The 6,875-nt window shown below is 40.7% G+C and overlaps 1 non-coding gene across 1 annotated transcript; it reads left to right on the top strand.

Moving 5' to 3' along the window:
* Positions 1-6,531: 6,531 nt before the first annotated feature.
* On the top strand, positions 6,532-6,638 carry LOC128578666 (U6 spliceosomal RNA). Its single transcript, XR_008377806.1, has one exon. It is a non-coding gene; the product is annotated as a U6 spliceosomal RNA (small nuclear RNA).
* Positions 6,639-6,875: the final 237 nt, after the last annotated feature.

A 6,875-nucleotide genomic window follows, 5' to 3' on the forward strand; every position in this document is an offset into this window, starting at 1 on the left:
AGTTCTTGCTCAGGCAAAACGTTTCTAGAAAAATTTTTCCCCTCCCTGAATTGCATAAATCCTTAATATATGGATGTTTTGTGATGAAGAGAAATAACTTTGTGATGTCTGACCATACTTCCAGTATCAAATAAACGTCTATAATAGTTGATTTAAAATATTTTCATTACAATATTTTCTACATGTAGAGCGTCTTAATCCATACTCACCTTTCTTTTGCCCCCTAAAATGATGGTCAATGAATTTTTCAGGCTTAGAAAAAGCAGTCCTGAAGAATAGGTCTCTGTACCTGCTCATGTTCTGTAGTCCTCCAAGTATGTAATCATTTGGTCACAGGAGTGTAATTTACAGGCTAGAGATCATTCCACTTAAATATTAGTAGTCTGTTTGCTTTTCATAGTGAATGATACCAGTGAAAATGTGAGAATTCTGAGTAGCGATTTTATTGACGTGTTGTTTGCTTTTCTTAGGCTTTGTAACTTTTTACATGTTAAAGTACTATCGTCATAAACTGAAAGCTTTACGATCATACAGAATTTTTGAGAATAAGTCTCATTCAGTAACAATGTAGAGCACTTAAATCTCTGAAATACACCTCAGAATGAAAAGCCTTTCTTCCCAAGATTCAGCACCTTCTATTAATCCTGAAACTCCTGAGCCTTTCACTGATGTGGGAGACTTAAACATTATTTAATAGAACTAAAAGGATTAATGGGATTACACCTGCGGTGCATCTTACAAGGGTATATGTGAATCCTAGTAAATGTGGAATGTAAAGGTCTTAGCAAAATAACTAAGAAAATGCTACAAAAGCTATGTTAACTAATGTGATGAAAATGTGTCAAACAATCTATGAACCAAGTGTATGGTGCCCCACGATCATACTAATGTACACAGCTATGGTTTAATAAAAATAAATAAATAAATAAAAAATAGAACTAAAAGAAGGGGTAATTTGGATGGAGATTAGCGATATCTTAAACTTGAGATTTCTGACCAAAAGAGAAAAAATTTAGATTTTTATTTTGTTGTAGACCCAGTCGTGGGGTGGAGTTGTGTTTTTTTCATAGGCCCGTACTCTTCACCACAAGAAAGGTGATTGATAACATGCCCATGATTACACTATGTATAGATTATATCCTTTTTAATCTCTAGTTGAGTGAGTTCCTTTTTCTGCCCTTTTAGAGGTCCTTAGCCTTTCAGAAGTTTCAGTAATAAGAAACAAAGCAGTAAGTATTATTCCCAACTCAGCGACCCCTTCCCAAGAAGTCTGTGTAAACAGTACTTCATGAGTCACCCATCCAAATCATGGGTTAGTTGAGAATGTACGTGGGACCATTACGATGTTCCATTTGTTTCCTGATCACTTCAGCAGCCCAGTAGCAGTGAGCCAAAATACACAGTTATGTGGCATTACTTAGTGAGGAAACCTTAAAAAATGTTTGTTATTGCTACCCAATTTCATTACCATCCTGTCCTCTTTTCATTTTCTACTCTCTTCTCCCTCAAATGCTACTGTCATTTTTAGTGGCCCCCTACTGATAAAATCTAAAGATCTACATAAAAATTATATGAAAAATGGAAACAGCAGTATGAATAATTTTAACAGATCCCATAAGAGGGGCCTTAAAGTAGGTATTGTGCTGTCCACAGATCTAAAAACGAATTGAGGGCAACAATTATTTTGTAAAATTTCCTAAAAGAGACTACCTTGAATCTTTATTTTTGCCAGTTAGATGTCAACTTACCTAATCTTAAGCCAAACTAAGTCCCACATGTCAACTATAGTTTTCTTCCTTAATGGCAGTGATTTTCGTTATCCACTTTGGATAAACTAAGAAAGTAGTGATCTTGTTTTCCCTCTTTCCCCACCAATGCTTTTCTTTTCCTGAAATATTCTAGTCCCAGCATTCATTATCTTTAGTCAAGATGTCACAAGTTTAAAAATAAAACTTAAAGCACTAAAGGCAAAGGAGTTGTTCACTTTGTTGAAAATCATTAAGTTAGATCAGTCTTACTAACAGATGGATTAAAATGTGGGTTCAACAGATAATTTCTTCCTCTTCCTATCCCCCAAATTACATTTAGCATTTAAAGCTGTTTATAGCTTGCCGTCAGCATTATTCTGGTAGGCTTGTCAGTGTTAAACTGTGCAGAGATTTTTTTTTTAAGCTCTTCAAAGTGTAATTTTAAAATAGATACTTCTGGTGTACACCAGAATGTGTATTTTACAAAATGTTCTTGATTAAAGAGATTTGTTTGTAAATCATCCATTGTTTTTGAATATGCCCAATAGATGTGATAAAATTTTCATTGTCTTACCATAAAGCCTTGCTGATCAACAAGGGAAACGCAGATACTGTAAAGCATTTTGTGAATTTTAAAATGCAAAATAAAGCAATCATGTCTGAATAAAAAAATAAAAAAACCCCCAAGTACTCTGAGGCCATTTTCAAACTCAATGTATAAGTGTACCATAAGCTATGATGAAGTGTCTGGGCCAGTGGAATGGCACCAGGTGTGACAAAAATATGCTGAGGATGGGAGGTTTTCCAGCCTGTTCTGAAGAGGTAGGAGGCCTGGAGCAGAAGTTGGCACAGAACCTGGGTTCAGACAACTCATGTAATTCATAGAACACTAACTTTCAAATACTTTCATTCTTGCCCCCACCTCCACAATTAGCCAGAGAAGAAGCAAATACTCCACTAATGCAAGGTGCAACAATCTTACCTCTCCAGGTTATATATATATATATAATTTTTGGGCTGGGGCTGGGTTTGAACCCACCACCTCAGACATATAGGGCCAGTGCCCTACCAGTTTGAGCCACAGGCGCCGCCCCCTCCCCCTTTTTTTGAGACAGAGACTCACTTTGTCACCCTTGAGTGCTTTGCCCTCATAGCTCACAGCAACCTGAAATTCTTGGGCTCAACCAATCCTCTTGCCTCAGCCTCCTGAGTAAATTGGACTGCAGGGACCCACCACTAAGCCCAGCTCATTTTTCAATTTTTAGTAGAGAAAGGTCTTGCTCTTGCTCACGTTGGTCTCGAATTCCTGAGCTCAAGCAATCCACCTGCCTTGTCCTCCCAGAGTGCTGGGATTACAGGTATGAGCCACTGTTCCAGGCCTAGCAACCTTAAACTCTTGAGCTCAAGCAATCCTCTTGCTTCAGCCTCCCAAGGAGCAGAGGCTACAGGTGCTCACCTCAACATCTGGCTATCTTTAGATATGGGGGTCTTGCTCTTGATCAAGTTGGTCTCAAACTCCTGAGCTCAGGCAATCTACCAACCTCAGCCTCCCAGACTGCTAGTATTACAGTCATGAGCCACTGCACCTAGCCTCTCTAGGTGTTTAAAAAAGCATCTCTCTGAGCTAGATGTTTTTATGAATGCCAATTATACCAAGTAACTCCAAACTTATTTCCCTAGAACAGAGAGAGCTACTGCTAGTCCATAAAGCACCTTTGTGTGATTTCAAAAAAGACACTCTAGCAATACAGCCTCAGACCATGATGAACAGAGCATGGGTGGGATATCAGCTGCATTTCATTTTTCTCATTCAGGTGCCTTTCTGTGGTGAACATGGCAGCTGTGAGACTAATGATGCTAAACTGGTTTAATTTTGGGGAAAAATTCTCATGCCTCAATACTGATTTTAAAAACCACAAGTACTGGCTCATCGCCTGTAGCCCAGCAGCTAAGGCGCCAGTCATATACAGCAGAGCTGGCGAGTAGGAATCAAGCCCAGGCCTGCCAAACAACAATGACAACTACCAAAAAATAGCCGAGTGTTGTGGCGGGGGCCTGGAGTCCCAGCTACTTGAGAAGCTGAGGCAAGAGAATCGCTGAAGCCCAAGAGTTTGAGGTTGTTGTGAGCTGTGACGCCACGCACCCTAGCCAGTGCGACACAGTGAGGCTCTGCCTCAAAACAAAACAAAACGCTTCCTGAAACTGGGTGCTTTGTGACGTCATGGTGCCCACTGGAAGTGCCTGTTGCCTGGGATAGCCGGGCAGCGGCCTACAAGTCTCTCGGGGGCATGGAGTCATGGATTATGGGTGGCCTGGACTCACGGCTTATAGAAGAGATTAAATGTGGTCGGAGGGACGATTTGACTATGAAATCTCTTCTTTCAAGAGAACCAGTCAGTCTTTCCATCAGCCTCAGCGTAGAAAGTACAGGTGTGTTGATGTCTCCTACAAACGGCTGCATGAAAGAAAGCCAGAAACAGATAAGGAGAGGCCTGTAGGATCTTTGAAAACATCAAGAGATACTTCACTCTGGTTTTATTCAGCGGTTTCGTCATCCAAGGTGTTAGCCAAACCTTGTAGGCTAACTGTTAAGACGATTTAGAGTCTATAACCTGCCTATAAGCAACTGCAGGTGACTCTGAAGATTATCTGTGCAGGTTTTTTGGTATAGATCAACTTTGGGTTACTCTGTGAATGATCCTATATGTTGCGTGACCAGAGACGCGAAGGAACAGCAGCTTTGCTGTAGGTGTAAACTCGCTCCTGTAATTATTAAGTCAAGAAACAGACTACACGCAGTTAGATGAGATGAAATGGCATGTAGCAAAGTTCTTTATTCCAAGTTTAAGTTTTATACTCTTCTAGTCATGTACATACCTAATCCATTATCTATTAGTTTCATCTTATCTTCCTTTTTACATATCTGTAATTTAACTTGAAAGGAAATATTTATCATATCAATGCAATCACTTGTGTAGTAAAACTCTTCTTCTAAACAGTGACTAATTTTTGGGTAGGTAGCTAAAAGGAGATCACAAAGACGAAAGTAGCCATAGGGGAACAGAGTTAATAGAAGAATATCTTCAAGCATTCACTCAGTTTACTCAGTATGAAGTAATGACTGTGACCTTCCTTCAGGGCAGAGCACCTATAGACCTCTGACAGTATGTTGTTAACATATGTCAACCCTCTGGCCCATATCTCTGAGGAAGGGCGACATGCCCTTTGATCTCAGGCTTCACGGGGTGTACTGCTTCAGAGAAAAGGCCTAAGAATTCCTAACTCCAAAAGCCTAACTCTGCGAGTAACCCAGGGAGGTCCAAGCCTCTTAAACCTCTGGAAGAAAAGCATGTCATTTTAAACTCACACTGAATTTACTTTGTGTGCTTGATGTAGGATATGTTTATTTCTAAATATTATCCTACACTATAGGAGTTAAATTGATGGTGTGAAAGATCTTAAAGAAAGGGTATTGAAATAGAGCTTTGAGTCTGAGGCTCCTTTCTTAGGGCAAAATGCTAAACTTTAAAAAGGCTTTTAGATTCTGGGCAACACAAAAGGGAGCTTAGTTACATAAAATTGGCCATCTTAATAGTACTCCCTATAATGGAGTTGTACCTGGATTATGTCCTTGAGCTTGTTAAATAGAAATCTCAACAACCATCCAGATAGGTGCTTCTGTGTTTAAGGTATATTTTATCTGCTGGCAAGTTACTTTGAGGCAATGAGAAGTACAGCTATTACCTGGACACCCTGCAGTTTTGAGACTATGGCCTACTACTGTATTTCCATTAAAATGTCTCTTCTTGGCTCAGCGCCTGTAGCTCAGCACTGGCCACATACACTGGAGGTGGCTGGTTCAAACCCAGCCCGGGCCTGCCAGACGACAATGACAACTGCAACCAAAAAATAGCTGGGCGTTGTGCTGGGCGCCTGTAATCCTAGCTACTTGGGAGGCTGAGGCAGGAGGATTGCTTGAGTCCAGGAGTCTGAGGTTGCTGTGAGCTTGATGATGCAACAGCACTGTAGTGCAGGCAACAGAGTGTAGATGCTTTCTCAAAAAAAAAAAATAATAATAATAAATAAATTTTAAAAATAGAGGATCACTTGAGCCCAAAGGTTGGAGGTTGCTGTGAGCTATGATGGTGCATGGCACTTTACCGAGGGGGGACAGCTTGAGATTCTGTCTCAAAAAAAAAAAGTTTTTTTTAAATGATGCTTCTTCACTGAATTTTGACATCCTCAGTTTTAGTGGTGAAGGAAGACTTTTATGAAAGAGACGCTTCTATGCAAACTTTCTTGAATAAGAAACAGGAAAACATAAGTAGCATATGCATAAGGTTCTTAATATTTTGACTTTTTATTTATTTATTTATTTTTGTAGAGACAGAGTCTCACTTTATGGCCCTCGGTAGAGTGCCGTGGCCTCACACAGCTCACAGCAACCTCCAACTCCTGGGCTTAAGCGATTCTCTTGCCTCAGCCTCCCGAGTAGCTGGGACTACAGGCGCCCGCCACAACGCCCGGCTATTTTTTGGTTGCAGTTTGGCTGGGGCCGGGTTTGAACCCGCCACCCTCGGTATATGGGGCCGGCGCCCTACCGACTGAGCCACAGGTGCCGCCCTATTTTGACTTTTTTAAACCCTAGAACTTGAAAAATAAACTAAACTCGAATACCAAGTTAAGTATTTGAGACAAATAAATCCATTCTGAACATTTTAGCTTCCAGCATGGCTTCATGCCATTGTTCAGACTGTAATTTAAGTTTAAAGGAAGGTGGAGGATGCTCGCTTTGGCAGCATATATACTAAAATTGGAACAATACAGAGAAGATTAGCATCACCCCTGAGCAAGGATGACATGTAAACTAGTGAAGTGTTCCATATTTTTGAAAATAAAGGCAACATAAGACCCACAAAAAAAAAAAAAGCACGTGGAGGGCGGCCTGTGGCTTATCGGGTAGGGTGCCGGCTCCACATACCGAGCATGCCGGGTTCCAACACGCCCCTGACAAACTGCAACAAAAAATAGCCAGGCATCGTGGTGGGTGCCTGTAGTTCAAACTACTTGGGAGGCTGAGGAAAGAGAATCTCCTAAGCACAGGAGTTGGAGGTTGCTGTGAGCTGT

Source organism: Nycticebus coucang, chromosome X, assembly GCF_027406575.1.
Source record: "Nycticebus coucang isolate mNycCou1 chromosome X, mNycCou1.pri, whole genome shotgun sequence".
Classification (NCBI taxonomy): domain Eukaryota; kingdom Metazoa; phylum Chordata; class Mammalia; order Primates; family Lorisidae; genus Nycticebus; species Nycticebus coucang.